The sequence below is a fragment of the Balaenoptera physalus genome (assembly GCF_965194825.1).
Source record: "Balaenoptera physalus genome assembly, chromosome: 16".
Classification (NCBI taxonomy): domain Eukaryota; kingdom Metazoa; phylum Chordata; class Mammalia; order Artiodactyla; family Balaenopteridae; genus Balaenoptera; species Balaenoptera physalus.
In genome coordinates this window covers 89,736,527-89,753,285 of record NC_138898.1, presented here as the reverse complement: position 1 = coordinate 89,753,285, position 16,759 = coordinate 89,736,527, and the positions used below count along the sequence as shown (strand labels likewise).

General features: G+C 43.8%; 1 protein-coding gene across 1 annotated transcript in view; it reads left to right on the top strand.

Moving 5' to 3' along the window:
- SDK1 (sidekick cell adhesion molecule 1) overlaps positions 1-16,759 on the top strand; it is a 1,005,745-nt gene that overhangs the window by 840,307 nt on the left and 148,679 nt on the right. The window contains exons 46-48 of the mRNA XM_082429098.1: positions 678-777; positions 1,224-1,379; positions 2,350-8,578. The gene's annotated coding sequence lies outside the window, so the exon portion shown is untranslated. The remainder of the gene's footprint in view (positions 1-677; positions 778-1,223; positions 1,380-2,349; positions 8,579-16,759) is intronic.

Below are 16,759 nucleotides of genomic sequence, written 5' to 3'. Positions count from 1 at the left end.
AGGACTCACACCGTGGAAACTGGTGAACACCCCAAACCAGAGCTTGTTCCCTGGAGAGTTAGTACCTGCCCAGCAACAATATCCCTCCACCTAGAATTCAAGCCAGTCTCCTCTCCTGCACGGTGATGACTTCAACCAGCATGATCTTTAAGTCCTGGAAAGATTTATATTCAGAGGCCAGACCTGCAAAAACAGGAAGGTCAGTTCAAGCTTCAGAAACATTTTTAGAACCATCGTGAAATGAAAGTCCTTTTCTTGCTCCATTTAAGTGATCAGAGTATCTCCTGCCTCTTTCAGTTCACCCCCGAACCCCAGCCCCTACCCCAGCCCCCGCCCCCCCGTGCTTCAGCAATTCTGGTCCACAGAGGTTTTGTACTAGATGCACCCAAATGTCTTTTGGGCACTGGTTGCAGCAACGGCTAAACACTGAATGGCCGTGACTGTGCTTCAGACGTTTCCGCTTGTCCAACGCCAGGGAGACTTTCTGGTGCAAAACGTCGGGAAGGAAGGGGCTTGGAAAGAGTTGGAGAGGATGAAGGGTCGCGTGACCGCTGGGGAGGAGAGAGGCAGCATCTGGATCTTTCCAGTGTCCTGGAGCTGGAGCACGTGGATGGAAGGGGCTCTGGTCCAGGAGCCCGGGCATAAATGGTCACGATTTTCTCTTCCTGTTTTTGTAGACTATCATGGGAAGCCAGATGAGCCCCATTTGCCTCTTCCCAGTCCTGCACGTTATTAGGATGGCCTAAAAGGCCCAGACCCCACGTGAATTGAGAACCGGTACGAAAATATGGAGCTGGAAGTTACGACCCAAGGCCTCGGTCGTCTGCGGCTCCGTGCACCTGCAGGCCAGGCCGCGAAGCGTGGCGACACGTCCCGCTGTGCAGATGGGCATCGTGGGCGACTGCGGGAAAGCTGGGGGGGTCGGGGCTGGGAGACCCCGGGGGATCACGTCACAGGGCTGGATCCCGCTCCGGCTGCCACACCGCGCTAGGGGTCTCCTGATCGTGGCCTTTTTCCATTCCTTCTGGGGTGTTCCCTTGCCTTGTGCCGCCGTTGGTCCAGCGGCGCACAAGCAGGACGAGGGCTGTGGCCTCAGGATGCTCGTCTTCCAGGTGTGATGGGCGGAGACGGGCTGGCTTCCAGGGGGGAGGCCTGAGCAGGCACATGGGGCCACACGCTTGATTTGCTGTTTTGCTTAAAATTCTTATTAATTTTTGAACAAGGGGACCTGCGTTTCCATTTTGCCCTGAGCCCTGCAAATTGTGTAAATGCTCCTGGGTGGGGAGGTGGCAGAAGGCCAGCAAACAAGTCGACCGACAAAGAAGCAAGATAAATGCGAACGGTGAGACGTTCGGTGAAGGCAGCATGCAGGACCACAGGTTAGGGACTGGGGGCTGGGGAGGGGGTGGGGACGGGCTTGGCTGGAGGTTACACTTGGGGTCAGGTGTTCTGGGAGGCGTCTCCGAGGAGGCAGCCTTAGGATAGAGGGTCCCGGGTGGAGGGGCAGGAGGGGCAGAGGCCTTGGGGCAGCAATGGGCTCCGTGAACCCAGGGTGAAGGCCAGGGTGGCTGGAGTGTAGGAAATTCAGGGGAGGCCGGGGAGGAGGGCAGGGTCCAGATCCTATAGGGCTTTGTAGATGGGATAGAGCTGGGCTTCTGATCTCTCTGCAGTGGGAAACCACCGAGCGGTGGGGGGGATGGGATGGGATACATGCACGGGGCAAAAATGGAGGCAGGGAGGCCAGTGAGGATGTTGAGGTCCAGGTGGAAGAGAGGACAGCAGTGGACACTGAGAAGTTGATTGGATTTGAGAGATTTGGGAGGTGACATGGATGAGATTTGCTGTTGGACTGGACAGGGTGTGTTTAAAAATAAAGAATCAAGGGCACGTTTAGGGTTTGTGTCTGAGCAAGTGGGTGGAGGGCAGGACCATTGACAGAAAGACAGGAGGGGAGTCGGGAGGAACCGTCTGGTGGGGAAAGAGAATTTTGTTTGGCCATGTTGAGTTAGCCATCCCAGGGAGACACTGAGTAGACTTCGGATATCCATACACATATAGGCACAGTCTATTCTGAGAAAGGAAAGGTTACACCAACCCTAAAAGAAGCCTAAAAGTAACCACCCCTAACCCAGTGCAAGAGACACGATGGTAAATACATGATGACAGCCAGTGACATACGGGACGGTCCAGCCCGATCTCACTGCAGCTCACAGCGTCTTCTCTCGTGACAGTCGTTCCATTGGCTCTGAGCAAGCAGAGGTGCCTAGTAGAATTCTGAAAGAGTTATTTTTCTTAGCATCCAGCCTTGGACGCATTCCGTAACCACTTAATAAACACCTTTCTTTCCAGCAGGTGGACCCCTGGAGGTGAATGAGTCCTTCAGGCTCTACTCCTCAGTGGACGTCTCAAGAGGGTCTGTAAGAAAACTCCAGAGATCCATGGGGTGACCCTCCCCAGGGGAACACTTGTTGATGATCCCCCATCTGCATTCTGCACCCCGATCCCAAGCACTGGCCAGAGCCTGAGGAGTTCCATTCTGAAAGGTAAGCGGGCTGGACTCTCAAATTTCTGGTAATTCTCGGGGGTGTATCATCTTGGAACTTTCTTTGGTTATGAGATAACACTTACATACAGTGAAATGCCCAGGCCATTAGCGCAAACTTGGATGCACTTTGATAAACATATATACCAGTGGGACCACCGCACCACTCAAGATATGGAATATTTTCATCACCCTGGAAAGTTCCCTTGTGCTACTTCCAAGCCAGGCTGCACAGCCCCGTGAGGAACCACTGTTCTGATTTCTGTGACTATTGATTAGTCTTGCTGGCCGTTGAATGTCAAAAAATGGAATCATCCAGTCTGTACTTTTCGTGTCGTTTGTTCCCTTTTACTATTGAGCAAGAGTCCCTCGTATGGACGTAACACAGTGTGCTTATCCAGGCTCCTGTGGGCAGACGCTCGAGTTGTCTCCTGTTTGGGACTAAACCCAATGATGCTGCTATCCTCATTCTTGAAAAAGCCTTTTGTGGACCTATGTCTCCATTTCTCTTGCGTTGATCTCTACAAGTGGACACATCGTAGAATTTTTTTAAAGGAACGTACAAGCACCACTTTCCACCCAACCCCAGATGGCCTCTGCCCACTCTGTGTTGACACCATTGTAAAAAGATAATTCGAACGTTCGCCCAGATGCATCCAGCCCACTCTCTCCAGCCGAGGAGTTTTATCATCTCCATTTGCACGCTGTGCTCGCAATTTAATTAGCTGTGCTGAGGAAAGTGACACCAGGACCGGCTTAGAGCGGCTGTAACACTGAGGGGTTTATCGCCACATATTAAAACCAAAGCCATGGGGAGATTGGCTGGGAGCCAGACAGATCAGCAGCAAGAAGGGTAAAGATGTGTCGAAAATAAAATTTAAATTTCCAGCTGTGGTTATGAGCAAGCCATTTTCCGGATTCCCTGTGGGGTCACAGCCTAACGAATGAGGCTGGCCTGCAGGATGCGTCAGAGCGGGGAGGACTCAGTGGCCCCCGTGTGGCTGGATCTGTACCGAGCGCAGCCCCCAAGAAGTCTGCGCCCTTTGCCTAAATCCTCACGGGCACAATCAAGGGAATCAGAATCACCTGGAACCTATTTAACTAGATGGCTTTTCACCACAGCTCGGGCACAGCAGGAGTTAACCCTGTGTCCACATGGAGTAAGGATGGGGCAGAGCCTGTCCCTGGTCAGAGCAGACATGCAGTCGAGCACGTGGCCCCTGCAGGACGCAGCCTGACCCCGCTCCAGCCTGTTCCTGGACGCGTACCCCCTTCTGTCAGCTCTGTGGCCCAGGCAAGTCTACACATGAGTTCTGCCTCATTTGTAGTTGAGGCCAAGACTCATGGTAAAGACAGAATTGCTAAGTGTGGTCTTTGACAAACATGGCTCTCCTCCCTCTGTGCTCCCGGGCAGTAACGGGTCATGACAGGTAGGGAGACATCCCTCCTCTCTACCTTGAACCCCAGGATGAGGAGGCTTCTCTTTACAGCTCTAGTGAAAAGAGGACAGGCCCAGGAATTCCCTGGCGGTCCAGTGATTAGGACTCCGGGCTTTCACTGCCAAGGGCCCGGGTTCAATCCCTGGTCAGGGAACTAACATCCCACAGGCCACACGGCGTGCCCAAAAAGAACAGAATAAAAAAAAATAAAAAGCAAATTTAAAAAAAAAAGAAAAGAAAAGAGGACAGGCCCAGAAATCTTGAGTATATACCCAGGAGTGGAATGGCTGTGTCACATGGTAACTCTATGTTTAATTGTCTGACGAACTGCCAGACTGTTTTCCACAGCGTCTGCACCATTCCCACCAGCAGTGTATGACGGTTCTGATTTCTCCACATCTTTGCCAACTCTTGTTTTTTAGGATCTGACTTTCTGATCCTAGCCATCCTACCTGGTGTGAAGTGCTATCTCATCGTGGTTTTGATTTGCATTTCCCTGATGGCTAATAATGTTGGTTTCTAAAGTTCTTCCCAAATTCCAAAGTCCTACAATTAGGGGCATGATGTATCCAGATTCTAGACCGTATTCTGTAACGGGTTTACCTTGCAATGTGGGGTATGAAACAGGAGTCTTCCAGGTTAATTTCTAGGAGATCTGTACGGGTCCCTCACTGTGTCATAAAGACTTTAACCTTGCCCCCAAAGAAGTCTGGCCCTTGCCCTCAGCTTTGGGAAGTGATCTCAAAGCCCTTGGAATGTCATGGCTGATAGAAGTGTTTGTTTTGCCGGGGGTCTTGGGTCACAGCAAGTAGTCAAAATGTGAATTAGGCCTGGGGCTTTGGGGTTTGCGACATTAGTCCAAGCTCTAGAGGGGCTGGAGGCTGAGGTCGGCCACACGGGGAGTCGGAGGCCCACGTGCTGGCGCCCAGTGAAAACCCTGGCTCAGAGGAGCATTCCGGGCTGGCAGTGCTCTGTGTGTGTTGTCACAAGAAAATAATGCTGGCATTCCTCGAAGGGCCATGTTGGAACTTTCCTGGCCTCTGCCCTGGGCACCTCTTCCCTTGGCTGATTTCATCCATACCCTGTCACTGCTATACCATGACCATAACCAGAGCTCAGCTTTCATCGAGTCCTGTGAGTCTTAGAGAATCATGGAACCCGAAGGTGGTCTTAGAGACTCCTGAACTTGCAACTGACGTCAAAAGTGAGGGTGTCTTAGGGACTCTTCCCTAACCTGCATCTCCAAAGTGTCGGCTTCTTGCAGACACAACCCGAAGACCATGGTTCTTTTGAATCAAACTGGGTTGAAAGTGGAGAGAATGCTTCTCCCCAGAGCACTCAAAACATATGCCCACACAAAAATTGTCAGGAATGTTCACAGCAGCATAATTTACAAGAGCCAAAAAGTCGGAACAACTCAAAGGTCTATCAGCTGGTGAATAGATAAATGAAATGTGGTCTGTCCATGAAATGAAATGTTACTCAGCCGTGAAAAGGAATGAAGTACTGATATATGCCAGAACCTGCACGAACCTTGAAAACATGCTTAGTAAAGAAACTAATCAAAAAGACCACCTCTTGTGTGATTCCATCTAACTCTCCACAATAGGCAATGCTATAGAGACAGAAAGTAGGTTAGTGGTTGCCTAAGGGGTGTAGGGTTTCTTTTTGGGGTGATAGAAATGTTCATGGCGCTGGATGCACAGCAATGTGAATATACTGAAACACCATTGAATGGTATGCTTTAAGTCAGGGAATTACAGGTATGTGAATTACATGTGAAAGTAGAACTGTTTAAAAATAGTAATTTAATGCTTAAAACAAGTTTACTATTCTCTGCATTTTAGAGGTTGGGAGACCAAAGCACAGAGAAGTTTCAGGAGATGAAGCCCAGATTCTGTTTCATAATTTCTGTTTCTCCAAGAGCATTTCACACCACCCACTCCTCATTGAGGAATGAAGCAAGATTATTAACCAACTGAATAAAAAGAGTTTCCTTCCTTGCATTATATATTTTAAAAAATTGCATGCTTTAAAGAGTTAAATCTGAAAACCAAGCCAACGACTAGGAAGAAATACAAGGAGTCTCAAGGTAGAAAGGACTTTCTAGGCATAAAAACATGAAAGAAATGGCAACAGAGATGAATGAAATTATACTAATATACTGAAAATAGAAAAAAAACCTCACGAGCAAAATTAAAAGTGAAAAGGCAGAGTAGGAAAAATATTTGCAATGTGTACGAAAAACTGGCTTTGAAAGCAAGTACTGACACTAGAAAAATAAATAGCTATCAAACATACACAGCATCTGACTTATTAGTCAAAAATTTAAAACATTGCAAAATAAGGTATTAAAAATCCAATTTTTGAGCCCCCCCCCACGCAAATAGCATACAGTGTTGGTATAAGAACTATGAACTAGACATTTCCATTCAACTTTTCATAGAAGAGAAAATCTCCCAATATTTCTGGAGCACCATTTAGAAATAAGCAGCCAAAACTTACACAATATTTATACCTTTGACTACAAATCTTACTTAGCAATTCATTCTCAAAGAGCAATTAAATAAACACACAAAGAATTATATACAGATATTAATTTATAACAGCCAGAAACTTCCTAAATATGTACAAATAAGTAAACAGTTAAATAAACCATGATAAATTTGTATAACAAATTATATGTGCCAGTTAAAAAGCTACTGAATGGCATGGGGAAATGCAAGAACTAAAACATTAGGTAACAAAGGCAAGATACAAAATTAAAAGTGCAGTACGTCTTAATTCTGAAATAAGTAAATACAGAGACATATAATCACAGAAAAAAATACTGAAAGGAACAGTGCTTGACATATGGTCAGCTCTCAGTAATACAGTGGAATGTTTGAAAATTCTAATGAAACAAATACATCGAGATACGATGCCTGGCTTTTGGGAGGTTTGATTTGGGGTAGTATTTGTTTTGTCCATGATTTTTGTGCATTTCCCAAAGTTACTACAATCCACATGAATCAACCTTATAATCAGAAAATAATAGTAATTCAAGTACAAAAGCCTGTAGAGATGTCAAGTAAAATATTTAACAGCGAGTTTAACAAGGAGGTGAAAACAGTCAAAAATCCAAACGAAACAAAAGCAGAACAGAGAGAGAATGGGGCGGAGGAAGGAAACTCACTCTTTGTATCTTTACCCTTTAGATTTATAACAAATTAGTTTCGAGTTAATTTTCAGTCCATTGTCCCTGTGTGGAATAAAAGCCAAAACTGTTACCCACAACAAAAACATTTTAGTGGGTTTTCTTTACTGTTTGAGGCCCAGCCCATAATTGACTGTCCCTTTCATCAGAACAGGTTGTCACTACTGGCTCATAAGAGGTGAGAAGTTGCAGTTGCTTTGTCAGAAATCACAGGAGTGTTTCAGAGGCAGGTGTGCCCCTGTGTAAAACACGGCGCAGGTGCTGGCCCTCCGAGGCCAATTGCCTTCGACAGAGCCCTCTTCCTCCACCTGTGAATTTGGCTGGATTCCTTTGACCACCAGCATAATCACAGCAAATGAACACGGACAGTGAAAGTCCTTAGTAATGCACAAAATGACCCAAATTTCCAGGGAGTAGAGTTATAAAAATGTAACAGTGAAATCCTAAAACTCTCTTAGGTAGGAGAGCCAGGCTCTCATAATCTGTGTATGAGAGCAGATAAAATGTTTCTGGAGAGCAGCTGAGGCACAGATAATAAAGAAGATCTGGGATCATTTGTGAGCTAAACAAAATAATGTGATTCATATTAACTAGCTGCTTTTTGAACCCAGAGTCATTCTGTCTCGTTTATCCCAATACCTACTCCAGAAGATTATTTTTTCCACTCAGATTTACATTCACGGTCCTAAAACTACGGTTTCAAAGTCCAGATATTTGGGGAAATGTAAAACAGCATAGCAATGGCAGCCTTCTTCCTAGGGGGTGACAAATCAGGGTCATTCGCTAGACCCACGCTGGGGGAGGGCTGTGTCAGAATTAAACTTCAAAGAGATGGCTGATAGACCACTGGCGTCTCACCTCTTTGTAGCTCCCACTCAGGCTTGCTGGTGGGTTGCAATTCTTTGCAAGGTGGCGTTTTTCCTTCTGCTCCAGGTGTTTGTTTGTGCCCCTGAAGATCAGGACCTTGAACCAGATTTGACACAAATACTGGTGCTGAAGTAGGGGTTCCCTACGTCCCTTTGTGCACGTCCCCCCGGGAGGAGCCCCATATGACATCCGGAACGGGGCATTGCAAACTGGCCACCCAAATTCCCCTGGGCCTTGGTCTTCCGTCTGCCTGCTTCCCACATTCACACACTCGGTCCAGCCCCGAAGGCATTGGTGAGATACCTGGTGGGGACTGGAGCGCCCCCAGAGGGAGATGCACTCAGTACATTTCATGCTGTCCATTCTTTGTACAGATGAGGACCTTTCACGGAGGAGCCCCCAGCACTGCGGGGCGACGGCAATCTGAGGAATCGTCCTCGGGAATCGTCCGTTTGGAGAGGTTCCATGAGCATTCATACAGTCTCCTGTCTTCCTTTTTTCAGTGTGGAATGGCCACCAGAATATCAGGAATAAGTAAGTGTCCCCCATTGTTGGCTGTGAGAATTCATGGAGAGTGTGTAAGAGCACGGCTCGTGAGCTTCTGTGCCTTACAACACTCCAGGGGGAATTATTCACACACGAGGGCACCCTCTGCATAGATCACACTGTGAACACTGCCCCCTGGAGTTGTGCACCAGCATAGCCCGAAGATGTGACTCCTGTATTTCAGCTGGCGTCGGTTCTCATGTCCATCTCCAGGGGTGGCACGTCAAACCAGGGTAGGGTTTGGGGTTGTTTGGGGCTTGACTCTGGCTCTCAAATTGATTGAGGCTTCCACTCTGATGAGTACATTAGGCCAAAGCCAACATCACACACACCATATACGAGCTGACCGAGAAGAACTTACCCCAGAATATCACAGTCTTTCAACACTCACAAACAACAATGTCAAAGATGACAGCAGTAGAGTGATAGTGTGAATCAGCCAGAATCATGTGCTGAGTCTTTTTTTTTTTTAGGAGCCTTATTGAGATATAATTTATGTGCTATATAATTCACCATTTAAAGTGCACAATTCAGTGGGTTTTTTTAAACATTTTTATCGAAATATTGTTGACTCACTATGTTGTGTTAGTTTCAGGTGTACAGCAAAGTGATTCAGTTATACATATATATATTCTTTTTTTACATTCTCTTCCATTGTAGGTTATCACAAGATATTGAGTATAGTTCCCTGTGCTATACAGTAGGTCCTTGTTGGTTATGTATTTTATGTATAGTAGTGTGTATATTTTAATCCCAAACTCCTAATTTATCCCTCTCCTCTCCGCCTTCAGTGGTTTTGAATATAGGCACAGTTTTGCAACCATCAACAGATCTAACCATAGAACAGTCGAATCACCCCCAAAAGGAACACTGTGCCTGTCGGCAGTCACGCCCATTTCCCTTCCAATCCCACCCCTAGGCAAACACTAATCTACTTTCCGACTCCATAGATTTGCCTGTTCTGGGCCTTTCATATAAATGGAATCACAGTATGTGGTATTTTGTGACTGAATTCTTTCATTTATTATAATGTTTTCAAGGTTCATCCATACTGTAGCACGCTTCAGTAATTCATTCCATTATATTGCTGAAAAATATTCCACTGCATGACTATAGCACACATTGTTTAATACATCATCCGTTGATGTACATTTGGGTTGTGTTCACTTATTAGCTATTACAAATGATTCTCCTATTAGCGTTTATGTACTAGTTTTTATGTTTTCATTTCTATTGGGACTGTATCTAGGAGTAGAATGTCTGAGCTATATGATAGTCATACATTTAGCATTTTGAGGATATGCCAGGGTGTTTTCCAAAGTGGTGGGACTATTTTATGTTCCCACCAGCAATGCAAGAGGGTTCCAGTTTCTCCACATCTTCACCAACACTTGTTATTGTCGGTCTTTTTGACCATTGCCATCGTAGAGGGTGAGAACTGGTATCTTGTTGTGGTTATGAATTGCATTTCCCTGATGGTAAGCGTCATCATGTCATGTGTTTTTTGGCCATTTATGTATCTTCTTTGGAGAAATGTCTATTCGGATTCTTTGTGCACTTTTTCAAACTGTGTTATTTTTTTAAAGCATTATTACTGAGTTGTAAGAGGTTTGCATATTTGGGATACAAGTTCTTTTTCAGATGTAGATTTACAAAGATTTTCCCTCAGCCCACGGGTTGTCTTTTCATTTTCTTGATGGTTTCATTTAAAGCACAAAGGTTTCTAATTTTGATGAAGTCACATTTATCTCTTTTTCCTTTTATTGCTTGTGCTTTTGGTGTCATGTCTAAGAAACCATTGCCTAACCGAAGGTCGTGAAGATTTACTGCTGTGCCTTCCTCCAAGATTTCCATAATTTTAGCTCCTACATTTAGGTTTATAATCCGTTTGGTTTAATATTTATGTATGGTGGTGAGCAAGGGACCACTTCATTCCTCTGCTTGTGGCTATTTAGTTCTCCCGGCATTGTTCATTGCAAAGACTGCTATTTCCCATTGAAATCATGGGGCACCCTTTTCAAACATCAAGTGATCATAAATGTAGGGATTTGTTTCTGTACTCTCAATTCTATTCCATTGAGTTATATGTCTATCCTTATGCCAGTACATTATCTTGATTACTGTAACTTTGTAGTAAGCTTTGAGATGAAAAAGTGTTACCACTCATTTTTGTTCTTTTTTTTCAAGAGTGTTTTGACTATTTGGGGTCTCTTGAATTTCCATATGAATTTTAGGATTAGTGTGATTATTTCTGCAAAACAAAGTAACTGGGATTTCAATAGGGATTGCACTGGACGTGTAAATCAGTTGGGGGAGTACTGCCATCATAACAACATGTCTTCCAGTCCATGAATATGGGATGTCTTTCTATTTATTTCGATCTTTTAAAATTTTTTCAACAATGTTTTATAGTTTAAAGTGTACACGTTTTGCACTTCTTTTACTAAATTTATTCATAAGTATTTTATTGTTTTTGTGCTATTATAAACGTAAATGTTTTCTTAATTTTATTTTAGAATTGTTCATTGCTAGAAATACAAGTGAGAAAGTGGAATAGGGCAGAAAACTCATTCAGGTGATTACTGCAGTAATTGGAGGAAATTAATTGGAGGAAAGTGGTAAGAATATGAACTAAGGCTGAAGTAACATTAACAAAGAACAATAGACTGACATATTTAGAAAGTGGCCAGTTCTATGATGGAAATTTTTAAAACTGAAATGATCCAGAGGCTTGTTTGGGCAACTGAAGGAATAGTCACAACATAGAAGTACAAGTGATTTTTTGTGTGTTGATTTTTATCCTGAATCCTTGCTAACCTCATCATTCATTCTAGTAGGTCTCTCTTTTTTTTAAGTGCATTCCTTGAGATTTTGTAAATACAAGATTATATCTCTGCAAATAGAGATACCTTAACTTCTTACTTTCCAACATGAATGCTTTTGGTATCTTTTTGTTGCTTAATTGCCCTGCCTAAAACTTCCAGTACAAAATGGTACAAAGGTGGTACAAAAGTGAAAGCAGGCATCCATGTCTTGTTACTGATCTTAGTGGGAAATCATTCAATTTTCACCATTAATTATGATGTTACTTGCAGGTTTTTCATAGATGTTCTGCATCAGATTGAGGAAGTTCCCTTCTATTCCTAGTTTGTTGAGTTTTTTCATCATGAAAAGGTGTTGGATTTTGTCAAATGCTTTTTCTGTGTCTATTGAGATAATCATATGGTTTATGTCCTTGAGTCTATTAATATTTTTATTATGTTGATTTATTTTCACTTATTAAACTACCTTGCATTCCTGGGGATAAATCCCAGTTGGTGAAGGTATATAATCTTCTTCATATGTTATTAGACTTTATTTACTAATATTTTGTTAAGGACTTTCGCATCCCTACCCATAAAGAATATTGGTCTGTAGTGTTGGTCTCCTTTTGTGATGTCTTTGTCTGGTTTTGGTATCAGGGTAATACTGGCCTCACAGAATTAGTAAGTGTCCTTCCTCTTCTGTTTTTTGGAAGAGCTTGTTAAGCATTAGTGTAAATTCTTCTTTAAGTGTTTGATCGAGTTAATCAGTGAAGCTATTTGGTTAGGAGCTTTTCTTCATAGGAAATGTTTTTATTGCTAATTCAATCTCTTTACTTGTTATAGGTCTATTCAAATTTTCTGTTTTTTCCTGAGTCAGTTTTGGTAGTTTGTGTCTTTCTAGGAATTTTCTATTTCATCTGTTTTCCAGGTTATTTATATAATTATTCATAGAATTCCCTGTAATCCTTTTTATTTCTGTGAGGAACTAATTATATCCCCTTCTTCATTCCTGATTTTAGGAATTTGACTTCTTTTTTTTCTTGGTCAGCCTAGCTAAAGTTTTGTCAATTTTGTTGATCTTTTCAAAGAACCCACTTTTGTTCCATTGATAATCTGTATTGATGTCTAGTCTTTATCATATTTCTACTCTAATCTTTATAGTTTCCTTCTTTCTATTCGCCTTGGGTTTTGTTTGCTTTTCTTTTTCTTGTTTCTTAAGGTGGAAAAGCTAGTGATTGATTTGAATCTTTCTTCTCCCCCCGACCCGCCCACTACTGTAAATTTCCTTAAACACTGCTTTAGTGGCATTTCATACATTTTGGCTGGTTGTATTTTTTTCTCATTCATGTTAAAGTATTTTCTAATTTTGCTTTTAATTTCTTCTTTCACCCATTGGTTATTTAGGAGTATGTTTTTAATTTCTAAGTCTTTGTGAGTTTCCCAAATTTTCTTCTGCTATTGACTTCTAGTTTGATTCTATTGTTGTTGGAAAGTGTACTCTGTATGAGTTCAACTTTTAAATGTATTGGGGTTTGTTTTATGCCCTAGAACGGGGTCTGTCCTGGATACTGCTCCATGTGTACTTGGGAAGAATGTCTATTCTGCTGCTATTGGGTGCAGTGTTCTATAGATATCTGTCAAGTCTTGTTGATTTATGGTGTTTTTCAAGTCTTACAGATCCTTGATTTTCTGTCTAGTTTTCTATCCATTTTTGAAAGCAGAGTATTGAAATCTCCAACTATTATTGTTGAATTATCTATTTCTCCCTTCAATTCTTTTTTATTTTTTTTTTGGCTGTGTTGGATCTTCATTGCTGCACGCAGGGGCTACTCTTCGTTTCGGTGCATGGGCTTCTCATTGCAGTGGCTTCTCTTGTTGCGGAGCATGGGCTCTAAGTGTGCGGGCTTCAGTAGTTGTGGCGCACGGGCTCTAAAGTGCAGGCTCTAGAGCACAGGCTCAGTAGTTGTGGCGCATGGGCTTAGTTGCTCCACGGCATGTGGGATCTTACCAGACCAGGGTTTGAACCCGTGTCCCCTGCATTGGCAGGCAGATTCTTAACCACTGTGCCACCAGGGAAGTCCCTCTCCCTTCAACTCTGTCATTTTTTGCTTCATATATTTTAGGACTCTGTCTTGTTAGAAGCATATATGTTTATAATTATATATATCTTTCTAATGGATTGATCATTTTATCATTATAATATGTCCCTATTTATCTTTAGTAACATTTTTGGTTTAAAAGTCTATCTTATCTATTAGGATAGCCACTCCAGCTCTCATGCTTGCTGTTTGCATGGTATTACTATTTCTATCTTTTTATTCTCATTCTACTCACATCTTTGGACTTGGAATATGTCTCCTGTAGAGAACACAGCTTGTTGTTTGTTTGTTTGTATATTAGTCTGACAAGCTCTGCCTTTTGACTGGATTGCTTCATCCATTAACAGTCAACATTATCATTGATATGATTGGGATACATCTGCCATTCTGATTTTTGTTTTCTACATATCTGTATTTTTGTTCCACTAAACTCCTTTACTTCTCCCCCCTTTTTTTGTGTGTTAAGTGAATATTTTCAAAAATAATATTTTAATTCGAGAAATTTTTACCCAATTTTTTTAGTTATTTTCGTATTGGTTTCTCATGGGCTTACATCTTAACCTATCAGAATCTACTTCAGATTTATACTAACAATTCCACTGAGATACAGAAATGTTACTCTTATGCAGTTCTAATCTCTCTCCCCTCTTTTTGCGCTATTATTATATACACCATGTCTATATGCGTTATAAACTCCACAAAACATTGTCATAATTTTTATTTTCTGTGGTTGTATGTCTTTTAAAGAAACTTAGAGAATCAATAATATATTTATGGAGTTTGTGATAGTAACCTCCTTATTTACCACTTCTGAGTCTTCATTTCTTCTGCAGTCTCATGGTGTCACCCGGTGTCATTTCCTTACCCCAGTACAGCGTGGTTCCCACTGCTTCCCCTGTGCTGCTATTGTTAAATACACCATATTCATATATATTGTAGGCTCAGCAATACGCCTTAAAGGTGTTGGACCTTTCTCCTGGCCTCCATGTTTTCTTATGAGAAATCTGTAATCATTCAAATCCTTCTTCCTCTATAGGTATTGCATTGTTTTATTGTTGGCTTTCCTGGCTACTTTCAACATGTCTTCTTGGTTTTAGTTTTCAGGGGGTTTTAAATTATGATGTGTCTGAATTCCTTCAGGTTAATCCTGTTTGGGGCTCACATAGCCTTTGAATCTGTAGGTGTTTGTCTTTCTCCAAAATTAGGAAATTTTCAACCATTAGTTCTTTAAATATTTTTTCAGCACCAACCACCCTCTTTCTCCTTCCTTCTGAGACTCTGATGACATGAATGTTAAACATGTTACTATCCCAGAGGTCCCTGAGGCTGTATTCATTTTCTTCAACCCTTTATTTTGTCCATTGTTGGGATTAGATTATTTCTATTGATCTATCTTCAGTTCATTAAGCCCTCTGTCATCTCCATTCTGCCACTGAGTTCACCCAGTGAAATTATTTCAATGATTGTAACTTTTTCATTTCTAAAATTTCCATTTTTAAAAACATCTTCTATCTCTTTACCGAGACCTTCTATTTCAATATATATTCCAAGAATACTTGCGATTGCTCATTTGATGATCATGAGAGTTGAACCTTCTGTGGTTCTTCATACTCTAAATAACTCTAGATTCTATCCCAGACATTTTTAACCATAAGCTGTGAGACTCTGGCTTTGTTCAAGTCCTATGGAGAATGTTGATATTTTCGCTCAGTGAACAACCAACCTCACGAGGTTCAAGCTGCAAGTTCCGGGGGCCACAGCTCCAATGTCGTTCAGCTTTCAAAGCCTTCACCATGCTCTTCACGTCGTCTGTCTGTCCTGGGTGTGTTCCCCCCGGGTGGTGAGTCTGAGGCCGGAAAGGTGGCTTATCCACCAGTTCACGTCTCAGGTTTGGGGGTATGCTAATTAGGACCCGACACGCCCCCCCAGACCCCGAGGGGAGCCCGGGGCTCGCAGTGAACTGGAGACACTTTCCCGGCTCCTCCCTCTGCCTGCTGCCGCCTTTGTAGGTCCTCTGTCCAGAGCTTAAGGCTCCAGCACAGCCATCTGCTGGGCACTTGTGTGACCAGGTCTGCATCTGGGCCCCAGTGGGGAGGACAGAGAGAGAAACACATAATCTTGGTTGGTTCCCCCTCTTAGGATCACACCTCCGTGAATGTAGAGGAAGGTGAAGCTGTGAGTAATCATTAGCCAAATCCATCTCACCCGCCTCCACCAATCAAGGTCTTCACGATGCACGTCCTCCAAGCAGCACGGAGCCTAAACAATAAGGCGTTTGCCCGAGTTGTGGTCCAGGAACTTGAAGTCAGCTGTGCCTGCTTCTAGCTGAGCAGGTTGAGACTGGATAGGACCACCGGCCCTCCAACTGGGCATGCGCGAGTGTCCGCTCCGTGACCTTTTGACGTCAGAGGACCGAAAACTCCACCCTCAGGCCGTGCTGAGGGCCTTGGCTTAGTTACGCCTGCGCAGAACGAGCTGGACCACACCTTTTCCCATCACCTCTCCCCAGGCAGCCCACGCCTCCACTGCCCTGTTGCTTCATTCTTCATCCCACAAACACTCCAGCCCCTCACCTTCGGGGCGCTGATCTGAGACCTGTTCTGTCCCCTCGCTTGGCTGCCTTGCCAAGAACCCGTCTCTTTGCTGCAAACCTGGGCAAACCTGGGCATCTTGGCATTGGGCAAAACAAAGCTGGTTCTGTAATGAGCTCCCCTCTTGGCTCCCGCTGGGGCTGTCTGAGAGCTGGGGTGTGAGAGGATGGAGAAAACAAGAGAGAAGGAAGAAAAGGAAACCCAGGGGATTTATGTTCTCTCTCTGTCTGAGGATAGGAGTTTCTGTTTTGTCTTTGAGCTGGAATCAGCCGCTTTTCCTGGGTTTGCGTGCTCTCTCTCGTCTCCCTCTCCCTCTCCCTCCCCCCATCCCCCTCTCCCTCCCCCCATCCCCCTCTCCCTCCCCCCATCCCCCTCTCCCTCCCCCATCCCCCTCTCCCTCCCCCATCCCCCTCTCCCTCCCCCCCATCCCCCTCTCCCTCCCCCCCATCCCCCTCTCCCTCCCCGCTATCCCCCTCTCCCCACAGCTCACTTCTGGGTTTCCAGCTGCATTAAATTCAGGCTGGAGACAGTGGAGGGGGAAAATGGTAAATCCACCACCCCTTTGGTGGTACTTTAAATTCTGGTCTTCTTCCCCAATCTGACCACTACTGCTTTCTCTTCAAAGTCCTCCAGTAGCTGCTCTGTGCATTCTGTCCAGGTTTTATCATTACATAC